At 38.6% G+C, this 26,520-nt stretch overlaps 1 long non-coding RNA gene across 1 annotated transcript in view; it reads left to right on the top strand.

Annotated features, from left to right (window-relative positions):
- The window catches only part of LOC140712512 (uncharacterized), a 273,874-nt gene that overhangs the window by 107,424 nt on the left and 139,930 nt on the right, over positions 1-26,520 (top strand). Inside the window, exon 3 of the long non-coding RNA XR_012094115.1 lies at positions 13,333-13,412. This is a non-coding gene — a long non-coding RNA (uncharacterized lncRNA). The remainder of the gene's footprint in view (positions 1-13,332; positions 13,413-26,520) is intronic.

The raw sequence follows: 26,520 nt of genomic DNA, 5'->3' as shown, positions 1-26,520 counted from the left end.
AAACTAGGAAAAAATAGGCTCTGCTTGTGTGTCATGTAAAACCTCCAAACTTTCTAGCAGCCTCCCAGAGTGTTGTAATAAAAGCCACCCATTTTCAACAGGAACAAAAACTGGCACAGTACCGTATCCTGGCTGCTCTGCCACTTCTAGCTTCTGCTTATCACAGTAAGACTAGCTTTTCAATGATGTTTAAAAAATAATTATTTTAAAAATAATGACTTAGTTTTCAATTACTTTAATTGAATTAGAAAGACATAATTTGACATAATAGAAATTAAAATATTTAAGAATATTATGCTGACTAGTCTAAAATTATTTCTGATCCACAACATGTGGTAACCAAAACACTTACTCTCTGAGCCATGACAATGAACATGGCTTGAGTATCTCCTTCTAATGAAGGATATGGGATTCTTATCACTATTTAGTGGAGGGACCTCCTCCATACAAGGCTAATAGCTGCTTTACCTGGCCTTATCTCAACCAAGATTCGATAATTGTAATTTAAACTTTAAAAACTAATCCTACAACAATTATTATACTCCTTAATGCTACAATAACTTGTTGTTTAGATAGTGTATGTATTCATATTATAATGAGAAACTAAAGCCCAGAGACATAATTATTATTAAATAGTAGAATCTAAATTCAATGCCAGGTCTCTCCAGTTTTAAATATCTTGTTATTTCTTCATATCAAACTTCCTCTATGATGGATGGATGCATGGATGGATGGATGTACAAAGAAAGCAACTGTGTTTGTATACGTGGGTCACAATTGATTAGGTGATAATTTTATTATTACAAACATTTTATTAATACAAACCTTGAAAACTGGTAATATTTCATTTAAGTCAAAATTTGTGCATAGAGGTTTTAATGATGCTAGACCTATTTAGTGGAACTGTTTTCTCATAATGGAAATATGTCAGAAAATATGTGTAATCTTCCCACATAGAATATAACATACTGTAAATAATTAAACTTTATTAAAATCAATTGAAATATATTTTGACTATAGCAGCCACTTAGTCTGATCTAACCTAATGGAATCCTCCATGTGTAATTAGTTTCTAGGCTGTCATTTTCTGGTGGTTTTGTCTGTACTGAAAATAAAATTTGCAAATTGAAATTTTCACCCACAAAATGTCAATATTCTTTTTATTCAAAGTAGGAATGCTATTGAAAATGGGTGACTTTTATTACAACACTCTGGGAGGCTGTTAGAAAGCTTGGAGGTTTTATATTACACACAGGCAGAGTCTATTTTTTCCTAGTTTGCTCTGCCCTGCTAGTTCATTGTGTCATCTGCAGGCATCTGAGTTCCACCTTCAGATTGGAGATATCTTAAGGGGTTTTTCTTCCTTTTCATGGAGCACCTCTTGTAGTTATAATATAGCTGAAAAGGCAATTAAACTTATTGAATGGATGACCTCTCTCAAGGATAAGAAGATGTCTTGGCACAAGAACTGGACTATAACATTTAAGAGTAAGTGGGCACCTACTCAGAGAAGTAAGTTAGTATAATATGGAAGTTGAAGGACATACTTAAAAGGAAAATGCCAGATAAGAGAGATCCAAAGATATATTTTATCTGCAGACATCATTATATCTTGAATTCCAATGCTCTCCTGCCAATTCTTCTCCCTTCTCCATCTACTCAACCAACACATAATGTGGCCACTGGTATAAAACTATATGGCACTTCCAGGCTCCAGGATGAGTGAGGAAGTAAATACTTTCCTGCAAGAAATATTGATTAGAAAAAAATTCAGGATAATTTCAATGGACCGAAGAAAGGTAAGTGGGCTAGTATGGCTGTTAAAACAATGAAAATAATATATTTTGCTTAGTTTCAGTCCTGATGTTTTTATTTCGGGTCAGAGAGTGCTGAAATTTTAAAATTGCCTCATCTTGCATAACAGTAAGAATAACTGGCTGGGCATGGTGGCTCACCCCTAAAATCCCAGCACTTTGAGAGGCCAAGACAGGAGGACAGCTTGAACCCAGGAGTTTGAGACCAGCACCTGTACTGAATATAAAGAGACCATGTCCCTATACAACAAATAGTTGAGCATTGTGGCATATGCCAGGTCCCAGTCACTTGGGAGGCTGAGGCGGGAGAATCATTTGAGCCCAGGGGTCTGAGGCTGCAGTGAGCTGTGATTGCGCCACTACACTCCAGTTTGAGCAACACAGTGAGATCCTGTCTCAAAAAAAAAAAAAAGAAAAAAACTTTATATTGTATATTCGTTGAGCATATACTGTTTCATATGAGATTCGCAAAAACCTAACCAAAAAGGGAGAGTGGGTGTAATTTCCCTATTGTAAGAAGAAAAACACTGAGTTTCAGAGTTGTATAGCTTGCCCAGGCAGGTCTGTGTAATGTAGTAGAAGACTCTGAATCCCAGTTCAGTGCTCTTCCCTCTCCACACTGCTGCTTTCTAAGAGTGATGACTGATCGATTGTCATTAAGCTTGGTGTGAGGAGGCAAAGATTAAGTCACTTTTCCTCTTACGCTTTTCTCTCTGCCTCTCCCTGCCCTGCCTGCCTCCTGCTATTCTGCAGCCTGTTGTTTTCTCTGTATGCCGAAGGAATGAAAAGCAATGTTCAAATTAAACTTTGGTGCTTATTTTAGCTGATTTTGTAGGATTCAGCATAATAGTCTGAGAGGCTATTTGTTTATTTCACTATTTTACTGTTATAGAGAATGTTCGGGAAAAATACAGCTCTTCATAATATAGATAGACATTACTTACCAGTATTTGCAAAATCGAAATGACTCTCATTAAGGCTGTTGAAAATGAAGTGTAAATGGCATTCTATGTGTTATGCTTATTTGACTTTTGCTGCCCAGCCTGGCAAGGAGAAGTTTAGAAAAATTCCTAAACACACTAGGAAAATTGCAGTGAAGAACATGATACTGAGCAGCAAGGAAGCAGAAATGTTAAAAGAGGGGGTTGTCCAGAGGGTGCATGCAAGGTTGGCCCTGCCATTGGCTCCTCTAGGCCATGATATCCAATATAGTAGCTAACCAAGCAGTCTGTTTAAATTTAAAATAAAATTATATTAAAAATCTGATTCCTTAGTTACACTGGCCACATTTCACATTGCTCCATGTAGCTAGTGACTACCACATTGGTCAGAACAAGTACAAAACATTTTATTGTTGTGGTAAGTTTTATTGTATTGTCCTGCTCAAATAGATGAGCAAAGTTCCCCATTTCAAAGCCATTTAAATAAGGTAAGAACGATGCAGCATTTCTAAGGATTCCTTCTGTTTTCCCTCCCTTCCAACTTCCCTTCTTCATTTCCCTATCTCTTTCTTCCTTCCCAGCCTCCTTCCTCCCTCTCTCTCATCTTCCCTTATTTCTCCCCTTCTTTCCCTTGTTCCTGCTTCCTTGTCTTTTAATAAATATTCAGGGAGCAATTGCAGTGAACCTGGAACTGTTCTAATGTAGGGGATACAATGGTGAGCAGGAAAATATATGACTCCTGCCCTCAGACAAGTCACAGTCTAGTAAGGGATTAGACTGTAGTACAAACTACAATGAAAGTTTGCAATTATGACCCAGTGTGACAGGTGCTATGTGAGTCCGAACCTACTTTTGGGAACTGAAGTTTACACAAAGAAGTGAAATCAGAAAACGAACACCTTAAGGATTAGTAGAAGATAACCAGGTGTAGGAGAGACAGAGAGAAGGAAGTAAGAAAAGTGTTTCAGATAAATGGATAGGAAGGAAGAAAGAACAGGATTTACTCCAGAAACAGAGAAATTGAAGATGGCCAGAGGATACTGTGCAAGTAGAAAGAAAATCTGTTACAGAAATGAGCAGGTGTCAGATAATAAAGGGTCTAAAGCCATCTTAAAGTTTTATATTTCATCATAATGGCAATGGGAGTGTCCAAAAAATTAACATAGGGTTGTGATTCCATTATATTTGTATTTTTGATAGATTATTTTTTGTTGCATTGTGGGAAATGAATTGTGATTGGCAAGGTCAAAATGCAAGCAAGACCTGAGGCAGAAGAAAACTAATTAGGAGGCTGTTGAGTTATTCCAGATATAGATGTTGGCTGGTGGCAGAGACAAGGCTTATCTAAGTGGACAAAAAGAAAATAACTTTTGTAGATAGAAAAGTAGGATCTGATGATTGAGTGGGAGATGAAGGAGAGAGAGAAGTCAAAGTTGATTTCTGTATTTCTCATTTTAGCAAATAGATTGTGAGGCCATTTACAGAGATGGAGAACACATATGGGGAGGCAGGATTAAGGAAAAGGTGATAGGTTTAGATCTCAATTCAGATTTCATTTTGGAAAGCAACCTTCCCTGACTCCCTTGCCCATGACAGCCCCCAGTTTTATTCCTTCTCATAGCACGTTGCACTTTTTTTCATAGTTCTTACAACAGTTGCAATAGTACATTTATTTGTGGGATCATTTTATTATTTGATTCTCAAGTCTCCATCACTGAACTGCCAGAACCAGGAGGGCAGAGGTTGTGTTTGATTTCACTGACCACTTAATCCCCACATCTAACATATTGTCTATTTGTGACATGATGTGATGAGTTGGAGTACAATATCATAACAGAACCTCTGTTCTTTGGGCTTCACTTCGGGACAAGCAGATACAAACTGATGTTCAGCCTTTCTCCTTCTTTTCTTTCTTTCTTTCTTTCTTTCTTTCTTTCTTTCTTTCTTTCTTTCTTTCTTTCTTTCTTTCTTTCTTTCTTTCTTTCTTTCCTTCTTTCTTTCTTTCCTTCTTTCTCTCTCTCTCTTTCTTTCTTTCGTCTTTCTTTCTCTTTCCTTCTTTCTCTCTCTCTGTTTCTTTTTCTTTCTTTCATTCTCTCTGTCTTTCTTTTTTTTTTTTTTTTTTTTTTTTTTTTTTTTTTTTTGATAGAGTCTCACTCTTCACTCAGGCTGGAGTGCAGTGGCATGATCTCAGCTTACTGCAACCTCCACCTCCCAGGTTCAAGCGATTCTCCTGCCTCAGCCACCCAAGTAGCTGGGACAACAGGTGACCATCACCACGCCTAGATAATTTTTGTATTTTTAGTAGAGGTGGGGTTTCACCATGTTTACCAGGCTGGTCTTGAACTCCTGACCTCAAATGATCCACCCACCTCAGCCTCTCAAAATGCTGGGATTACAGGCATGAACCACTGTACCCGGCCTCAGCCTTTTATTCCAAGTTTCCAGTCTAACCTTTAGTCTCAGTATGCTCAGTGCCCTGGAAACATGGATCTCAAAAAGGAAAGATCTTCTGTGAGTCACTTTTACATATGAAATTAACTCCTTGAGTTTAATTTCCATTTGCATGTTAACCCTTGGGTATTATTACATTTAAGATTTTTGTTTTTTTGTTTTTTGTTTTTTGTTTTTTGAGACAGAGTCTTGCTCTGTAGCCCGGGCTGGAGTGCAGTGGCCGGATCTCAGCTCACTGCAAGCTCCGCCTCCCGGGTTTATGCCATTCTCCTACCTCAGCCTCCCGAGTAGCTGAGACTACAGGCGCCCGCCACCTCGCCCGGCTAGTTTTTTTTTTTGTATTTTTAGTAGAGACGGGGTTTCACCGTCTTAGCCAGGATGGTCTCGATCTCCTGACCTCGTGATCCGCCCGTCTTGGCCTCCCTAAGTGCTGGGATTACAGGCTTGAGCCACCGCGCCCGGCCTACATTTAAGATTTTACCTTCATTAAAGATGGAGAAAAGTATATTCTCTTAGAAAAGGGCGTTTCCCATGGTAAATGACATTACACCATGTATTCTGCCTCTTCGTGAAGTAGGTTCATTATAACACACCTTTATGAATGTGAATATGGAAAAATCTGACCTCCACCCACAGCACACACACTGACTCTGTGTGTGTGTGTCTCTCTCTGTCTCTCATACACACACACACACTCGTATAAATACCCTGCTATAGTCAGACAAGATCTTAAAGTGGAGAAGACAGACTGAAGAAAAAATATGGCATATAATGCGTGGGTTCTACCATCAGATGGACTTTGTGTTAAATCTCAAATATCTCAATTCCAATTGTAAGATATGTCCATGTTGCTTAAAGAACATAGTCAATAGGTAGAAGAATCACTGAATGAACTCAATACCTCAAAAAGATGGTTGGCAAGATAAAATCAGATCATAGAGAAAGTATTTAGCCCATAGCAGGCGCTTGATAAATGCCTTTCCCTTTATGAACTCCAGTAGCAAAGGATAAACTCCTCCATAAAGGATACACATAAATAATGAGTGGAAATGAAATGGAACTCAAAAGGGAAAACTGAGCCCAACTATTAAATATCTTAATGTACCTCAGCTTTTTCACTGAGGTTCGTCAACATCAATATAAAGCCCCAAAGGACAAAATCTTCAATGATGATTTAGTTCCTATGGATACTGGTATCATTCTCTGCTAAGTTCAGTACAGAACATTTGGCCAGGATTTCTTATTTAGTGAAGTAATTAACATGACCATCCTTTTAAGTGTTGTCATATGAGTTACCATGGTTATAAAATGAAAATGCAATCTGAGTAATTCATAATACATAAATATTCCCAGAAAAAAACAAAATGAATACTTTTAGGATAACTGAATCATTTTGGTGATGTCTCAGTGCAACCTGTTACTCACTTGAATGATTCAGACAAAGAGCTCTAATGAGTAAAAGATTAGACTGCATCTGCAACCAAATGTACCAAATACATTCCTAATATGTTAATTAACATTTTCTCCAAATGCAAAAGGAAAACATTCCATCTGAGAAGACAGGTAAGTATTTGATTATAATGAAGACTTATCTGGTTTTTGAAAAAAATCTCTGGAAAGATAAGTTAAGCAACAGCAAGATTTAAAAAAGAAAACTCTAAGTTGGTAAGTCATAGACAAGGTCATTTCTGGTAAATAAAGAAATAGATAAAGAAAGAATGGCCAGTTTATACATATTGTTATATATTATAGGCTAGTCTTGAAGATTTAAAGAGTTAAACACAAAACATCCCTTTGAAATGCTTTTAATAAAGTTGAAAAAGAGTTTAAAATATTAATGCCAGAAGATTTCTATTGCATTGTGTGAAAGGACAACCAAAATGTTATCTCAGAAAAAGAAAAATGTAAAAAACAATGGCCCCAAAGACTCACATAGCTGCTTCAGCCCCTTTATCTCCAAGGTACCAAAGCTGCTCCATTTTTCTCTCTAAATGCCTCTCCACTCCACAATCTTCTCTTTTCTGTACTCACTGACACCACCTTTAGTCAATCTCTCTGTGGCAGATGGAGTCTAAGATGCTTCCCGCTTATCACTGCCTCGCGGTATTCATGCCCTTGTGTAATCCTCTCCCTTGGAGTGTGAGTATGCATTATGACTTCCTCCTAACCAACAGAGTGGTAGTATATCACTTCCATAGTTATAGAAAATAAGATTACATTTTCTCTCTTGCTAGGAGACACTTTCTATTGATTCTCTTCCTTGCTGGCTTTGATGAATCAAGTCCCCATGTTGTGAACTGCCCTATGGAGAGGCTCACATGGCAAGGAACTGAGGGTGTGACCTGTGGTCAACAGCCATCAAGGAACTGAAGCTTTCTATCTGACAACCTACGAGAAACTAAATCCTATACACAACAAATGCCCTTGTAAGTAGATTGTTCCCATCAAGCCTCAGATGAGACTCCAGCTCTGGCTGACACTTTAATTACAGGCTTGTGAGAGACCTGAAGCAGAAGATCCAACTAAGCCATGCCTGGATTCCTGGCCACTAAGTGTTAAAACCATCTATTATATAACAATAGACAATTAATTAGTAATAGATTACTAACATTCCCTCATCACTCGCAACTGCATCAAGGATGCTGCCTTTCTGCCAGCCTATGAATGATATTCTACAACACCCACCCATTCACACTGCAGTAACACTATAACCTTGTTAATACCTCTTTTTATTAATTCTTTTTAGTAGATATTTTTCATTTTGCCTGTATAGTATATGTCTTTCCACTTTCTAGTACTAAAGAACTTCCTCCCATAAGAGTGGGCAAGGGAACAATGTGGGTAAAATCTCCATAGCCTTTCCTGCCAAACCTATGGTTAAAGATCGCATCCTTTCACTGACTCCTCTGGTTTAAAATCTCTTATATTCTCTTAATTACCTATGAGATGAAGTTCAAACCCCTAATCCCAGCAGAAAAATCATCTCCCAGTCCAATCTTTCTTTTACTTCCTTTCTAGCCACATCTCCCTTCTTCTCCTAATATAAATTCTTGACCAACATGGTTGGTCCCCTTCTAGCCTCAGATCAAATGCTCATTTGCATCCCCACGTCTTTGCCATACCCTGTTCATCTCACACTTCTTTATTCCTCCAAAACATACTGACAAGTCAGAAAACATTTTTAAAGCCCTGAAAATTTTAAAAAGTTTTAGCAAATATTACATCTTAGATCTTTTTTCTCCAGTGACTTCCTTTTGAGAAATGATCTGCAAGTTGTATCAGGAGAAGCCCCATAAGGATGCAATAGGCAAGAACCAAAGGACCTGGAAGGTCCCCAGCATTGTGGGTCAGTGTGATACACAGAATTGGAGCTGAACAAAAAAGGATATTTTTTCTTTTTCTCAAACAACAGACAGGACATTTATATGAAAATGCATTTGTGATTTACGTCTCTGCCTATTAGTATTCTGCTTCTGCCCCACTGCCTGCATTGAACCTCATATCATTCATTACTTCATACAGTAAATCCAATCATACTCATCATTTGGTAATGTTAGTGACTTTGCTGACAATTTACCACATGGTCCAGGATGACTAGCTTTGCCACTGTCTTTACCTCTATGCCTCTCTTCTAGCCCCAGTTACCTCACACTTTGCCACCTTCCAAAGCCTGGACTCCCAGCAAGGAGCTCATCCAGTTATGACCTCTTATTTTGCAAGTGCAATCCAGTCCTCCACTCCACATGCACCCTATTGGCTAATCCTAAGCCACGTGTCCTTTCTCAAATTGACAAGGGTTGCAGAGAACAGGAAAGTAACCTAATGCAACATAAGTTGCCCCCAAACCCAAGCCACTTTACACAGGATATGGGATTGTGAGATGATACCTTTTTCCTCTTCATGATTCCAGCTGGGCTGGAATTCTTACATGATAGGTAAGGGGACGTCAGTACACACCTTCATCGATTTTTACTTACACTGACATGATCAGAGTCATCAGGAGATGCTCTGGGTTATTAACGTTTAGGTGGTATCTCAAGAACCCTGGTCCCATTAAGTCTTTTACATGTATGTGATTTTCTTGCCCTTCCTGCATTGTTCTTTGTCTTAAGTGCTCAAAATTCTCCTTGAATTTTCCCTAAGTTGGAACTAACTAAATTGTCTTTAGCTTTGCTGCAATTACTCTTTGCTCATTTGGTGATTCTCTGACTACAAATTCTCTCTCTCTCTTTCTCTCTCTCTCTCTCCCTCTTTCTCTCCCTCCCTCTCTCTCTCTATCTGTTTCTGTCTCTCTCTCTGTGTCTTTTTCTATTTACACAGACTCCTCAACTGAATAATGGAGTTACATCCCTATAAACCCACCATAAATTGAAAATATCATTAAGTGTAAAGTGCATATAGCGCTGGCAAAACAGCAGATAGTTCTTCACTTATGATGGTGTAATTTAGGATTCTTTTACTTTATGTTGGTGTGAAAGTGATATATATTCAGTAGAAACCATAGCCCTATCTTAAGTCATAAGGAGATTCTTAACTTGGTATGGGGCTACATCCTGATAAGCCCATTGTAAAGCTGAAAATCCATAAATCAAACCATTGCTAGTTGAGAGATGCCTGTATATATAAAAAATCCCTCATGATAATCTCATTATAATGCCATTGCTATAATGTGTGGACCCTAAAACCATGGCAAAAAAAAAAAAAAGTGGAATATGAGAAGAATAACTTTGGAGCAGCTATTGGAGGAGATTTTGACTCTTTCTTTTAAGATTCCTTTTAGATTTCTGAGTATCTTCAATGTTATAGTTGAAAGACCGTGAACCATTATACTATACTAACTATGCATTAGTTTTCTGTCTCTTACTGGTTCTCTCCAGGGTTTAACAAACCTGCCTGGTTTTTCCTGAGTTTATAAGCTTAATTTCTGATGTTTTTCCTTCCTTGTTTATGAAGATTTACTTCCTGCGAAATTCTTCTGGCTTAACACAATCACCTGCCACCAGGTATCTCACTGTTTCTCCCAGAGAATATTATTATTATATATTGTAAGATTAGTCTCTACTGCTTGTAAATTGATCACTCAGCATAGGCAGTAGCCAGGTAGGTCTTTGTGAGGTAAAGTCATGTAGTTGAGTCCATGAAGAGCAACCGTCCCTGCCACCATGGCTACTTTGTTCATGAGCTCATTGGGCAATCACTGGGAGTTTAGAGAAGGAGCATAGAGAATGCCATTACCTCAGCACCTCCTTCATGGTGAGCACCTCAGGAAGACATTCACAGGAGACAAAGATCATCTATCTACTTCTTCCCCCAAACACTTCAACACCAATTCTTAAATCTTACTGTTACTGACCAAATGGAAAAACCATCTGTCTTGCCCATGAATTGAGGTAGAGCCTAGGCCTCCCTTATACGCTTCTGACTGACACCAGCAAAAGTAGGCTTTCCTGTGAAACTAATGAAGCTTAAGTTTAAGCACTCCTCATATGCATGGATTCTCCCAAGATCCGGTATCTTTTTTATTTTTACTCATAAGTTTGATTTGTTTTCTTAAGGAGTGCCCTCCTCTGAATTGGACCATCATGCACAGTCATGCCTGCATCTTTTTATTAACTCTATTAATTCATTCCAGGTCATAGTTATTAATTCTTCTTGAAGCATAGTGTGGCTGGTGAGGGTTGATAATGTGACAAAATTCACCTGTTCATGTTTCTGATTTTTGCCTGTAGAACTTGCCCACAACTTGGTCCACCTGAACCTCTTCCTCTTAATGAAAACAAGCTACATGATAAGATGAATCTGATAATACCATCTACATGAATGGCAGCTCAGAGCACCAGATATCTTGTGACTGGGCATTTACCTTTTATCAGTACCCAGTAGAAAGTCAAGAGCTGTTTTCCAAACGAAATATAGTTATTTGCTCAAGAGTGCATGGCCTAAGGGTCTGTTCCTGTGTTTTCCAACTGTGGCATATCAAAGTTTAACACAATATTCTAGCCTGCCAGAGATATATCAAGTATCATTTAATCTAGTGAGTCATGAGTGTCAAGGGGCATTGATTATTTCACTGCTGCCTGGAATATGGCCCAGAGAACCTTTTGCTCTGCATCTGTCTCAAAGTTTAAAGTTTTTCAGGTTACTGAGTAAATGGTTCAGAAAAGTATGACCAAATGAAGTATATATTTCTTTCTAAATCAAAAGAGCTCTACCAAACAGTGGGGTAAGCATAGTTCATGATGTGTAGTGACTTGTCTAATGCTTGAAAGATGATATTTCAGTAACTCCAGAACACTGAACGCTGAAACTTCAGAACCTTACCTGAAGTTACAATTCTATATTTTCTTATGAGGTTTAGCTGTCACCCTCTACACACATGTGTCTTATCATGTCATCCACTGCATTACTGCCTCCTGTTCTGTAGATCCTTTAAAAAAGAAAGATCTCTTCAATGCGGTAGAATGGCATTCAACATTATATCTGGTAAAATATCTTGCAGAATAAATTAGGATACTGAGTGAAACATTGAAGTAATCATGAAGCAACACTGTAAAGATATACATAAAGATCAAAATGCTGGTGATGTTTTAGTTTAGAGGGAAAAAATGCTCATCAACTCAGTGGCTACATATTAGATATCAGGAGCAGTATTGATAGGCTCCAATAATGAAATAACACAAGGAATAGAAACGTTAATAAGAGTCAGACCTAATTGAGCTTATGATTATCTGTGCTGTGTATGAGGCAATCTAGAGGATTGAATGGGGATGTGATAGAAGTCATCGTCACTCTATCCTTTAGTTTACTGATAATGAATGGTACTAATCTTCTGAGAGTTCCTCCAGGGGAATACCTAATTGATTTTGATTTAATATTTGACAGAAATCCAGGGATTTCTATTTCCACCAAAATAAAAATAAAAATAAAAATAAATTCCATGGGACAAGAACAAAGAGGCAGATTCTATATTTGATGAGGATTATTGATTCCAACTATATATTTGACGCTATGATCTGAATGTTTGTGTTTTTCCAAAATTCATATGTTGAAATCCTAATCCCAAGGAGAAGGTATTAGGAAGAGGGTTGTTGGAAGGTGATTAGGTAGTGAGGGTAGAGCCCTCGTAACTGGGATTGATGCCCTTATAAAAGAGGCCCCAGAGAGCTGCCTTGCCCCCTTTCCAACACGTGAGTACACGGTGAGAAGGTGCCATCTATGAACCTGGAAGAGGGACCCTGGCAGACACCAAATCTGCCTGTGCTCTAATCTTGGACTTCCCAGCTTCCAGAGAGTTGGCAGGATGAAAACCTGAGATCAGATATGTGGACTACGTGCACCCAAAGTCATGGGGAATTCCATCAGCGCAGGAGCCTGAAATACCTGAGAATGTAATGATAAATTAATCAGCCAAATAAAGAGAAACATGAGAAACAAATTTGTGTTATTTAAAAGCTACCTAGCTTATACTGTTTTGTTATAGCAGCCTGAATGGATTAAGACACTCAAGAACAGGGAAAATAAATATAAGATGGGTTTGATGTCTCATTTTGTTTCGTATGAGGTAGATTAGTGTCAAAACTTGTCACTTGACCTCCATCACCTCCCACTTTGATTTACAGAGCAGAGTAACACTACAAATCTCCTGGAATTAGCTCATAACCAGAGCCTAATAATCTCCAAGAGGTCTGGACATTTCTCTGGACCTAATTTGGGGCTTAAGTAGAAAAATAAAAATGATCGGTCAGATTGTATAAGACAAAGCTACTCCAGGATTTCTATTTTATGTATTTTTGTATTCCTTTCTCTACCTGAGTCAAAATAATTACTGGAATATCACATTAATATTATGTGAACACCTTACATTGTTCAAAATTTCACAAACCAGCTGAGCAAAGAATTAGAACTTTTCTGAGATGTTTGACCAGAATGCTTAATGTAGAATTTCAGGTACACATAATAATATGTTCAGGTTGATTCATCCTCTATTTCAATTTGACTTACAATAAATCTGTTTTATTTTTCACATATATTCTCAAGATTCCAGTGGTATAAGTCAGTGTAGTACTGAAGATGTTTGGTGTGTAAGCTTTCTCTTCTTTGACTTGACTTTGCAACTGTCTTTCCAGGACATGCTGAAACCTGGCTGTGGTTTTAAGTTTGAAGACAAAGAAGAAAAAAGTGAACATGAGAAAATTTCGTCCACTTGGTAAGGTAACTCCCTTAGGTAAGGTAAGACAATGTCTTCAAGCCAAAAGAGATGACCTCGTTGACAGGGAGAAGGCTGGCAGTGGGAGGTGAGGATTCAAGTAGTCCAAGTTTTTCCAAACCTCCTGTATATTCTTAGGGGTCACACCAGCCCTACAACAATGGCAGTGAATTCAGCAGACATAATTTCTTGAACCTTGTTGCATCGATAAATAAAATAGAATTTTAGCTTCATCATAAACAATGTTTATATGAGAATTTGGGGAACTGTTATTCATTATTCGTTTTCTGTAAGCTGTCTAGTAAGGTGATAGACTGGGCATCTCACTCTGTAGTCTTTGACTTCTATGCTCTTTTCACTCTTAAATGAAAGTGGCAACTTGATCCCAGAGAGAACTGTCCTCAATGGGCACTTCATTCAAGGTAAACAGAGATGATAATTTAGTTGGCTGATTTATCATTACATTCTGGGATCTTTCAGTCTCCAGTGCTAATGGGATTCTCTATGATTTGGGGCCCACATAGTCCACATATCTAATGTCAGATTTTCATCCTGCCACTTCTCTGAGAATGTGTTCTCTGTTACCTACTGGCTGATACTGGTTTTGGTATCGGTCGGGGTTCTTGATTATAAACAGCAGAAACTGACCTGACAACAAAAGTAGAAAACAAATTTATTGAAAAGAATTCATCAGAAAGCTGGAGAACCAGTCTTCGACAGTGTGTTGGAGCTGAAGTAGATCACCTCATACCCAGAAGCAGTCTGGCTATGATGCTGCCAAAAACATTGCCAACACTGTTCATTTGAACCTCCAGACTGCTGTTGGACATTCTGTCCAATCTCTATACCAAGTATTATCATGGTAGGCCCTCTGTATTTGCATTTCTTCAGGGTCAAAGTCATAGACATGATTATCCAGATAGTTAAGCCCTCCATCATGACTTACATATCAGGAATTCTGGCAAACGAAAAGGTACTTTGCTGTTGTATAGACATCTCTTACCATCCTCCTATTTCCCATCAAATATAAAGGCTTTCCTCACACAGTAATTGCAGGCTTCATGGCTCCTCCAGTGCCCTTTGGATACCATTTCTGTCCAAGATATGAAAATGTTTAAGGAACATTTTGCCTTATGTTCCCAGATGATACTTAAAGTAATGATGATAACAGAATGTCATTTGGTCACCTAGGGCATGAGGAGAGGGCAGCAGAAACCCAGCTCCTGCTTTTTAAAATTATAAGCTCCTCAAGGGCAGAAGTTGCCTTGTGCTCATATCCTTACTACCTAGTGTCTGGAACATGTAGGCAATCAATACATATTTATTAAACAGATTGATGAATGAATGCTAGTCAGGTCCAAGGTTATTATCTTTTAAAAATGAGGATTGAGACTTGTACCCTATTCTGCATCCCCCAAACCACTACAATGGAACCACAGCTTTTAGCTTACTTTCATTAGAATATCTGCAGTATGGGTTAAAATGGAGATTCCTGGGATTCATGCCTGACCTCAACTGAATCAGATTAATTACAGGTGACACTCAGGAATCTATATATTCAACAAGCACTCCAGGTGAACTTCGTGCACAACAAATTTCAAAGCTAATGTTCTTTGTGGGAGTTATTATTATGGATTGGACTTTTAAAATTTTAGCAATAATCAATGAGGGTGCTTGGAATAAAATTCTGTAAAGCTTCATTAATAAAGTTTTGGTATTCATTTTAATGAATATGTCACTCCTTGAAGACAAGTTTTTCCTACTGTATACTTAGTGTTATGTGGAGGGATGCTAATAACTGAGAAAGGAAGTAAAAACTGTTTTATCTTTTTAAATAGAATATTACTCTCGTTTCTTTTTCTTTTTTGTCTGATAATTTTATTTTATTTGTTTTATTATACTTTACGTTCTAGGGTACATGTGCACAATGTGCAGTTTTGATACATAGGTATACATTTGCCATGTTGGTTTGCTGCACCCATCAACTCATCAATTACATTAGGTATTTCTCCTAATGCTATCCCTCCCCGAACTCCCCAGCCCCAGACAAGCCCTGATGTGTGATGTTTCCCACCCTGTGTCCAAGGGATCTCATTGTTCAATTCCCACCTATAAGTGAGAACATGCAATGTTTGGTTTTCTGTCCTTGTGATAGTTTGCTGAAAATCATGATTTCCAGCTTCATCCGTGTCCCTGCAAAGGACATGAACTCATCCTTTTTTATGGCTGCATAGTATTCCATGGTGTATATGTGTCACATTTTCTTAATTCAATCTATCATTGATGGATATTTGGGTTGGTTCCAAGTCTTTGCTATTGTGAATAGTGCCACAATAAATGTACGTGTGCATGTGTCTTTATAGTAGCATGATTTATAATCTTTGGGGTATATACCCAGTAATGGGATTGCTGGGTGAAATGGTAATTCTAGTTCTAGATCCTTGAAGAATCACCACACTGCCTTCCACAATAGTTGAACTAATTTACACTCCTACCAACAGTGTAAAAGTGTTCCTATTTCTCCACATCCTCTCCAGTATCTGTTGTTTCCTGACTTTTTAATGATCGCCATTCTAACTGGCGTGAGATGGTATCTCATTGTGGTTTTGAATTGCATTTCTCTGATGGCCAGTGGTAATGAACATTTTTTCATGTGTCTGTTGACTGCATAGATGTCTTTTTGAGAAATGTCTGTTCATATCCTTTGCCCACTTTTTGATGGGGTTGTTTGTTTTTTTTCTGGTAAATTTGTTTGGGTTCTTTGTAGATTCTTGATATTAGCCCTTTGTCAAATGGGTAGATTGCAAAAATTTTCCCCCATTCTGTAGGTTGCCTGTTCACTCTGATGGTAGTTTCTTTTGTCATGTAGAAGCTCTTTAGTTTTATTAGATCCCATTTGTGTATTTTGACTTTTGTTGTCATTGCTTTTGGTGTTTAATCATGAAGTCCTTGCCCGTGCCTATTTCCTGAATGGTATTGCCTAGGTTTTCTTCTAGGGTTTTTATGGTTTTAGGTCTAACATTTAAGTCTTTAATCCATCTTGAATTAATCTTTGTGTAACGCGTAAGGAAGGGATCCCGTTTGTTTTCTACATATGGATAGCCAGTTTTCCCAGCACCATTTATTCTCATTTCTTTTGCTTGTCTGGGCTATAATCTGGGGCAAAAGAATAGAGACATCAAGTCAAGGGATAAATAAAGCTAGTCTGGCTACCTCTCAGCTATTCATGTTATTAAGGTCTCCTCAGTTCAGAATAGGAAAGAAGACAGTTGGCAGCCTTCAGTAAAAACACTGGAGAAGTGTCGTTTGGTATGACCAAATTCATAGAGATGGCCACTGGTATAGGACCTCGAAGGCATGGATTGATGTGGAATGTGAAAATAACAAGACTTTCCTATATCTTCTGGAATGGCAATTCTCCTACAAGAATGTTTCAAGTATATTTATTCTTTTTTGATGAAAATAAAAGGAAAAAGCCAATATCATATTTTCATCATATTACTTTACTAAGTACGGGACACTCTTGGAAGCCCTTGAGCTTCACAGTTCCACAGGGTCAGAAGGGTATACCCATTTGCAGAGTTATAAAATAAGGATAATGCATGCGAAGAAGTTTTTTCTAATTTCCCACTAAATGGGGCTGCAACACACAGAGTTAGACTTTGGGAAATACATATATAGAAATAAGCAAATACTTTAAAAAAGTGAAATCCATTGCTACCGTCATTGATTTCAACCCTTTTATGTATAATTAAGAAAAGAGAGTTCCCTCCTCCACCTGTCCTCTTTTTCAACTAGAGATAATCATAGTAAATAATTTGGTTAATAAGCTTCCAAATGTTTTCCTATGCTCATACAGACATATCAATCTATACCCCCTTACACTCATGCATATATATGCAAGTACATAAACATGTACATATATTTCTTTTAAAATACAGGCAGTATAAAAGTTTCTCAAAAGATTAAAAGCAGAACTACCATACGACCCAGTAGTCCCATTACTGGGTATATATCCCAAGGAAATTAATTAGTATATAGAAGAGAGATCAACACTCTCATGTTTATTGTAGCACTATTCACAATAGTCAATATATGAAATCAATGGGTGAATGGATACATCCATCAATGGATTAATGATAAAGAAAATTGGGTTCATATACACAACTGAATACAATTCAGCCATAAAAGGGACATCCTGTTATTTGTGACAACATGGATAAACCTGAAGGACATTATGTTTAGTGAAGTAAGGCAGTCATAGAATGACAAACACTACATGATCTCATTCATATGTGGAATTTTAAAAAGTTGATCTCATAGAAGTAGAGAGTAGAATGGTGGTTGCCAGGGGCTGGGGTGGTTGGTGGGTATTGGGGAGATTTTGGTCAAAGGACACAAAATTTCAGTTAAACAGGAGGAATAAGTTCAAGAGATCTATTGTACAACATGGTGACTAAAATAAATAATATACTGCATTCTTGAAAAATTCTGTTTAGTGCTTCCTTCAGGGTCTCTTGTAAGGCAGGCCTAGTGGTGACAAAATCTCTAAGCATTTGCTTATCTGTAAAGGATTTTATTTCTCCTTCACTTATGAAACTTAGTTTGGCTAGATATGAAATTCTGGGTTTAAAATTCTTTTCTTTAAGAATGTTGAATATTGGCCCCCACTCTCTTCTGGCTTGTAGAGTTTCTGCCAAGAGATCTGCTGTTAGTCTGATGGGCTTCCCTTTGTGGGTAACCCGACCTTTCTCTCTGGCTGCCCTTAAGATTTTTTCCTTCATTTCAACTTTGGTGAATCTGGCAATTATGTGTCTTGGAGTTGCTCTTCTCGAGGAGTATCTTTGTGGCGTTCTCTGTATTTCCTGGATTTGAATGTTGGCCTGCCCTACTAGGTTGGGGAAGTTCTCCTGGATGATATCCTGAAGAGTGTTTTCCAATTTGGTTCCATTTTCCCCCTCACTTTCAGGCACCCCAATCAGACGTAGATTTGGTCTTTTTACATAATCCCATACTTCTTGCAGGCTTTGTTCATTTCTTTTTCTTCTTTTTTCTTTTGGTTTCTCTTCTCGCTTCATTTCATTCATTTGATCCTCAATCGCTGATACTCTTTCTTCCAGTTGATCGAGTCGGTTACTGAAGCTTGTGCATTTGTCACGTATTTCTCGTGTCATGGTTTTCATCTCTTTCATTTCATTTATGATCTTCTCTGCATTAATTACTCTAGCTATCAATTCTTCCACTTTTTTTTCAAGATTTTTAGTTTCTTTGCGCTGGGTATGTAATTCCTCCTTTAGCTCTGAGAAGTTTGATGGACTGAAGCCTTCTTCTCTCATCTCGTCAAAGTCATTCTCCGTCCAGCTTTGATCTGTTGCTGGAGATGAGCTGTGCTCCTTTGCCGGGGGAGATGCGCTCTTATTTTTTGAATTTCCAGCTTTTCTGCCCTGCTTTTTCCCCATCTTTGTGGTTTTATCTGCCTCTGGTCTTTGATAATGGTGACGTACTGATGGGGTTTTGGTGTAGGTGTCCTTCCTGTTTGATAGTTTTCCTTCTAACAGTCAGGACCCTCAGCTGTAGGTCTGTTGGAGATTGCTTGAGGTCCACTCCAGACCCTGTTTGCCTGGGTATCAGCAGCAGAGGCTGCAGAAGATAGAATATTGCCAAACAGCGAGTGTACCTGTCTGATTCTTGCTTTGGAAGCTTCCTCTCAGGGGTGTACTCCACCCTGTGAGCACAAGTATACATATGTAACAAACCTGCACGTTATGTACATGTACCCTAGAACTTAAAGTATAATAATAAAAATATAAATAAATAAATAAAATATTTAGGAGTAAACTTAACCAAGGAGGTGAAAGACTTGTACACTTAAACTATAAAACATTGATGAAAGAAATTAAAGCAGATGCAAATAAATGGAAAAAATAAAAATAAAAATAAAAAAATTAAAAAAATAAAAATTCTAAGAGAGTGGATATAAAGTGTTCTCACCATAAAAGTGATAACTGTATGAGGTAAAATGTATGTTAATTAGCTAGATTTAGTCATTCCATAACATATATATACTTCAAAACATCATGTTGTACACAGTAAATTCATGCAATTTTATCTGTCCATTAAAAAAAAAAAAAAAGGCAGGTGGGATTATGCTGTGTTATTCTCTAACTTCCATTTCCTCCAATATGCCCTCGCTGCAGTCTGAAACTTTTGGCGAAGATGAATTTTGGTTGCTTAGCTTTGTCTTTTTTTGTGCTCCTGCCGCCCAATAGCTCTGGGATCTTAATCCTCTGCAGATCACCTTTATGGGCTACAAGGTTGCTACAGATGATGTGCTTGGCATTGCTGCATTACCACAGTGCCACCACCAGCTTTTGGTCAGCAGCATTTGGTTTTCTACCTCTTTTGACTTCCCTCCTGTAAGCCACTTGGTCCTACCTTCCCTCTATCACTACCAACATTACCATGCTCTTTGAACAACACTGTGTCATTGTGGCTGCTGCCCTATTGCAGCCTCTGTAGCTGTTGTTCCTCATTTTCCCAGAAGGCCTGCTGCTTCTGATGGGTGCCTGTCTTTAACAGTGGTGTGGAATGTCAACCTGGCTAGCCAAGCCATCACCAGTGAGGCACCAGGATACCGTCCTCTTCAGCTCACAGCCCATTATGTTTTGCTGTAGTTCTTCTTAGGCATCATCAGGGCTACTATGGTAGAAAGTTGAGAGCTCTGTAATTTCATCAGCCAATAGTCAAAAGGGCTCAGGATCCCATCCAGTCAAATGAAGAACAAATACCTTTGGCTGTAACTAAATGTCCATACAGGCAGTTAGCTACAAAGGACTGCAATATTGAAGACTTGGCCCCTGGTATCTTGTGATAAAGTGGAATATGCCAGTGTTTATGGAGTAAGGAACAACCTTCTTTACATTGATAGGCAGAATGAATCTTCCTGTTAAACTTCTAGGAAAATCAAATTATTTACAAACTTCTCAAAATGCAGCTGTGTTCTATTTCTGTTGAGTTACTCTATATTGAAGAAGACAAAAATGAGGCATTTAAAAATATAGGAAATATGTATGAAGGTTCTGTACCTTTGCACTGTGTAATTCCACACAGCTAAAGTTTGCATGTCCTTTGAAATTAAGAGAAAATAACATAACACATGTTTACTCTTTCAAGAAAAGCCTTTTCTGGAGTATCCTAAGAGATATATAGTCCCTAGATATGAAAACCTCTTAAAGGTAAGATTTGGGTTTACCTTTCAGTTCTGCCATATTAGATCAGAGTTTGTCAGCTTCTTTCTCTGAATTTCAGTTTTATTATTCAAAAATTGAGTGGGCTGGTTTTATTGGTGTTTGATATTCCCAGAAAACCCATAAAATCTCAGACCCTTCAGCTTCTAATGCACATGGTTCTTCTACCTTTGTCTAGAGATTATTAAAACTTTCTCTTATAAAATGTAAATATATTTTTGTAGCTGGGACTGTAGAACCAAGTGAATGGATTTAGAGAGAAAGGGGGAAGTATGTGGTCATCAGTCCTACCTGGGATTACAGTTATAACCTACACAGGGAGTGGATGCTGAAATCATCTTCAAAGGAGAATAATTACATATGGCCGAAAGGATCCTTGAGAATACCTTAGGAAAACATCGCATCAGAGTCTGACATACTGTCTCTCAGTAAGTTCAGCATGACCAGCTTTCCCTGCAGCAACAGAACATTTTGAGTGCAGATGATGTGATTGACTTTTGTTTAAAGGCCATGTTTTACGAAAAGTAAAAATCTTTGAATACAAGAATCATACTCAGAGAGGCCAGTTGGCAATGAGTAAAATGTACTTGATAAATAAGACTCCAAAAATACATTCTCACATACATTCTAGGGCTTGCCATCATTGATTGTAGTGGCAGACTCAATAGCCTGAAATAATTAAATGTCTCTTTTCCTCATTTAGTTATTTTTAGTCAGATGTATATAGCTTAATTTATCCAGGAAACATGTTTTTTCCCACGTACTGCTAATACTGGCTTAGTTAAGACCTCATCATCATTTGAGTAATTCTTTCAATAACTGCCTTTCTCTGGGTTGTTCCTATTCTCTTTATCCATTAACCATTTGCTTTCCTAAACCACTTTTTCTAAAATGAAAATCTATTATGCATGAAACCCTTGCAGTGACTCTCATGTCTATTGCAGTTTTTTCCAAAGTGTGTTCTGTGGAATACTAATTAAGGAACATACTTCATAACAGCTAAATGATTTCATATGTTATTTTTAAAGGCAAAGTTATACCAAGTATGTACAGTTTACTTTTAGAAGATTCAAAATTCAGATTAATGTATTAAAGGCTATGAGATGTCCCATGTTTCCCACTTACTAATATTTGGCCGGAATGCCTTTATTTTTCCAATAACAGTCATTGCATTAAAGAAAAGGCATGTTGGAATTACTAACTTGCAGATGGAATTTAAGTTCCTGAGCATGGAATTACAAGGTCTTCCATGAGCTGTCCCTAGCTTGCCTTCAATACTGTCCATGCTGCTCCATCTCAGGGGTGGTGTGCAGGTGAAATAAGAGCCCTGACCTAGGCTTAGGATTCAGGAGGTCCACTGTGTTTTGGAACACCTTCCTTGAAGTTTTCTGTATCCTCCTCATGAAAATCCTGAGACCAGCTGGGATGGAAATACCATCTGGATGAGGCACTTCGATGTCAGATTGAGATCTGTGTGGGCCCTGGCCCATATTTCTTTCCTTCAAGGTGCTCTCCAACCCTCTACTTCCCCTATGAGGTTGAACAGGTACCCCAAGGAGCTCAAGGACTAGCATGGTACTTCTTTGGGCATAATTGTATGAAGATGAGCCACAAAAAGGATGCTGATGTGTTCATTGTGAGTTACTGCCTTCATGCTAGAAACAGGATGAGTTCGGGGATCTGGGCTACTGACAGTCCATGGATGACGCTTGAGCTTGAGCTATATATGTAGACCCCTGTGTTGCCTCTCACCCACCTGTGTCCTGACTGTGATGCTTCATCTGGTCTATAATATTTGAAGGTGGTGGGGTGGAGGCGGATGTTTTTTTCCCTATCAGTCCATCACTGCTGGCATCCCACCTCTTCCACAGGCTCCATGCCACGTGTCAGTTCATTCTCCACAAGTGGCTGCCCTTGTCTGATCAGAAGGCTTTTACAATGGCAGCATCAACAGGCCCTGCTGATCCGTGTCTCTCTCCATGTGGTGACATTATGTTTTCCTAGGTCATCTTGAGCTGGATGAAGGACAAAGATTACTTAGGCAAATGAGACTACTCTTCTTCCCCTGCCTGCCCTCTTTCCTATATTTCCTTTTTGTGGCAGTGTACAGGACACAGGTGTGCAATTTGCATACAATTTGCATACACAAGTCACATTCTAGGAATGCCGTAGTTATGGCCTAAAGAGTCGAAGAGAATAATGGGAGGAAGGTGGGTTGTTCTACCATAATATTCTAAATGATAAATTTATTGTGGCCAAAAAAAATCTTTCACCTTTTTTTGCATAAGAGTTACATTTGTAGTTATCATCAAGTAAGCAGAATAAAAGCTTTTAAGAGAGTCTTTGGAAGCCAGTATCCACAGGCAGCATGAGAATGATGCAGAATCACGAGTAATGATGTAGCCAGTATTAAATAGGTGGCATTAGGGAACATCAGAGGCAAGAAAGCCTGTAGTGTTTCATACAAACAGGTTCTGAAAAGTCATGACACTGTGGAGTTATAACAGTGCTGATACCTTTTTATTGCAGTGGGAAATATGAAATTAACCAGGAATAGTGCATTTGACAATACAAAATAAATCACTATGCTTCGTATGTGTCCGCCAATCTTGTAATACAGTTTTAACCAATGTACTGGTCAGGAGCTCTCATATATTTGGTCAATATCCCACATTCTCTAATGGTGGCCTTGCTTACCTTGCTATATTCATCTCTTGCAATTTCCGTGTATACACTTTAATTTCTAGCAATCTCAAATTATTTATTTCATGCTTTTGGCCATGATATCCTCTTTCTGACAAACTCTTACGCATCCTTTAAGACAGCTCAGGCCTCCCCTGAGACTCCTACTTCTCACAAACAGTTTCCCCTTCCCTCTTTTGATCTCTGTCGGGCTTTCATTATTTCTGCTGCCTTTGGAGGGCTGAAGTTTGTCCTGGGATGATTGCAGGAGGTCATAATCACTCCCTCTTCCCTGGCCCTCCATCGCCCCTCCTAGGGCTAAGCATATAGAAACCCATGAGAGCATAGTTCTGATGTTTTATCATGCCCTTTCTAACAATCTGTGTATTTAGGTAATGGAGAGTTTCCTGCAGGTAAAAATGGTGGCTGAAGCTTTCAATTTTCTCTTCTCAAAGGTTTGTGACCCTAGAGAGGTGAAGAATAATTTCCCTACCTCTCATGAACAGAAGGTTACTAGTGATTTATCATAGCTCTCACTGAAGGCAGAGCTCTCTCCAACTGCTAAAATTACAGATAGCCTGCACATGATTATTTAGCTTGTTTCATCATGCAATGGGAGATGAAATACAAGAGGAATGATTATAGCAACACAACCATTTTGGAAGAAAGTCCCAGAATTCAGTCTTCAATTACAGTTTAAAAAGCTTTCAGGATTCTGTCCTTCTGTTGGGATAAGGGAGCTTCCTTACTGCTCCTGAACCTTGCTTGAGAGGGAAAACCTGACTTCAAAAGGTCTGATTTCTTGCATCATCCTGGCTGCCTGGGTCTTCTTGGCCATAACCAAGAAGAATGCCATTATTCTGCCTTATTCTGAAAGTACTGACATAAAATCCTTCTGTCATCCCAGGTCCTGATTAACTTCAATCACAAGGAGAATTTCAGGAATTTTTTAGATTACCATGAATTAAAAATTTTGCTCCAGCATGTTTTTTGTTTTTGTTTTTGTTTTTGTTTTTTTGGTTTATATGCTTGTTCGTTTTGGTTTTGATACTCTAAGCATCATTTTACAACCTTGATGGAGAATTCACTGTTGGAGTTCTCCCTCTCTGAAAACATAGCTGTAGCAAGTCTTCCCTGTCCACTGATACTTAGTCATAAGTTAGTATTATGAGTCCGAGGCACTGTCTGCCACCACACTCTTGTTCTAAGAAATGCTTCATTTCTCCACAGGAATGGTCATCTTCATGACTAGGTGGCTGGGAACACTGGGCATAAGCATTTCTCAGCCTCTGAGGAGTTAAATCTCAGCACCTTATTAATGGCATGTTTGAACCATGAGTCAAAGTTATTTTCTCTGTCCTCTGGCTTAGTTCTTCCTAAAATCTTCCTCAGTTTCTGGTGGAAGAAAGTTTGTACCCATGGATTATATGACTGTTGCACTGAAGTTCTACAGTAACAACCCAGTCCTTAGGGGAACCTGCCTCCACTGGCACAGTGTAGCAGTAACTTAAAGCCATTCCAAGGAGGCATTGATTTCCTCTTGTCATTTTAAAAGGACTCTGAAGTCTTAGGAAAATGAGGATTTATATAGTTCAAATTAAAAACTATCCTCCTTTCAAGTCTGAAATTTTGCATAATGCTGTGCCAGCATCAGTTCCTAACTTGCATGTTCTCCCCACTGACTTTGTACTTATACTCCAAGAACCATTATGACTCACATCTAATTTAGCCTTACTCCCTTGCATCCTGTGTCCAGTAGTCAGGCAGTCATGGTGAAAATAAGTCCTTGGCACAGAGCTGTGTTGATTTGTTATTCAGAAGCGTCGCTGAGTATTACAACTAAGTACAAAATCACAGGAAAGAAAAGAAATCCTAAAAAAAAACACAAAAAATAACAAAAGCCTCTGGCATCTTAATGTGGTCCAGCCTATGCACAGCATTTCACTAAAATAACACACTCTAACAAACGAATATAATTTAAAGAGAAATTCCAGTATTGGTTTAACATCTCAAAATGGCAACTTGTAATCCACAGAAATATTTTTCCTTTTTTCCTTTCCTCAATTCTCCAAGCCTCATCTCTACACAGCTAGCTGCTCTCACTGCTTTTTGCTGAATACCCCTACTTTATTCTTACTTTCACCCTTATTCATCAGCTTCTCTTCAACCTTCCCTCCCTCTTCCCTCTTTTGGCCACAATACTGCACCAGTGACTGGCTCAAGTGGCTGATCACCGGGACTTCTGGTTCCACTAAAGATCACACCAGTCCACAATAAGCACAAGACTTATGGGAATTTGTGGGGTCAGGCCCTGTTTGGTTTTAATGTGTTTCCTCCAAAACTCAGATGCTGAAACATAATGGCCAGTGTGATGGTATTAAGAGGTGGTAGCTAGGCCATAAGGACTTGTCCCTCATGAGTAGAATAAAGAGTGTTTTTTGTTTGTTTGTTTGTTTTCAAGAGGGAGTCTTGCTCTATCACCTGGACTGGAGTGAAGTAGCTTGATCTCGGCTCGCTGCAACCTCCTTCTCCCGGGCTCAAGCAATTCTCCTCCCTCAGCCTCCCAAGTAACTGGGATTACAAGTGCATGCCACCACTCCTGGCTAATTTTTGTATTTTTAGTAGAGATGGGGGTTTTACCATGTTGGCCAGGCTGGTCTTGAACTCCTGACCTCAGGTGATCCACCCGCCTTGGCCCCCCAAAGTGCTGGGATTATAGGCACGAGCTACTGAGCCTGGCCAATAAAGAGTTTTATAAAGGAGACTTCATGCAGCTTTCAGCTAACTTGCTCTTCTGCTCTTCTAATATGTAAGGACATAACATTCGTCTCTTTTGCCTTTCCTGCCTTCTGCCATGAGGTGATGCAGCAAGAAGGCCCTCCCAAGATTCCAGTGTCTTGATCATGAACTTCCCAGTCTCCTGAATTGTGAGAAAATACATTTCTGTTCTTTAAAGATTAGCCAAGCCTGGGTGCAGTGGCTCACACCTATAATTTCAGCACTTGAGGAGGCTGAGGTGGGAGGATTGCTTCAGTTTAAGAGTTTGAGGCTAGTATGGGCAACATAGAGAGACCCCCATCTCTACGAAAATTCAAAAATTTCTGTGTCTAAGGTATTTTGCTATATCAGCATGAGTAGACTAAGACTGACCTCTAGTATTCTCTCTCCATGAATGTAAA

The sequence above is a fragment of the Chlorocebus sabaeus genome, chromosome 9, assembly GCF_047675955.1.
Source record: "Chlorocebus sabaeus isolate Y175 chromosome 9, mChlSab1.0.hap1, whole genome shotgun sequence".
In the NCBI taxonomy this organism is placed as follows: domain Eukaryota; kingdom Metazoa; phylum Chordata; class Mammalia; order Primates; family Cercopithecidae; genus Chlorocebus; species Chlorocebus sabaeus.
This window is presented reverse-complemented; position numbering and strand designations above follow the sequence as displayed.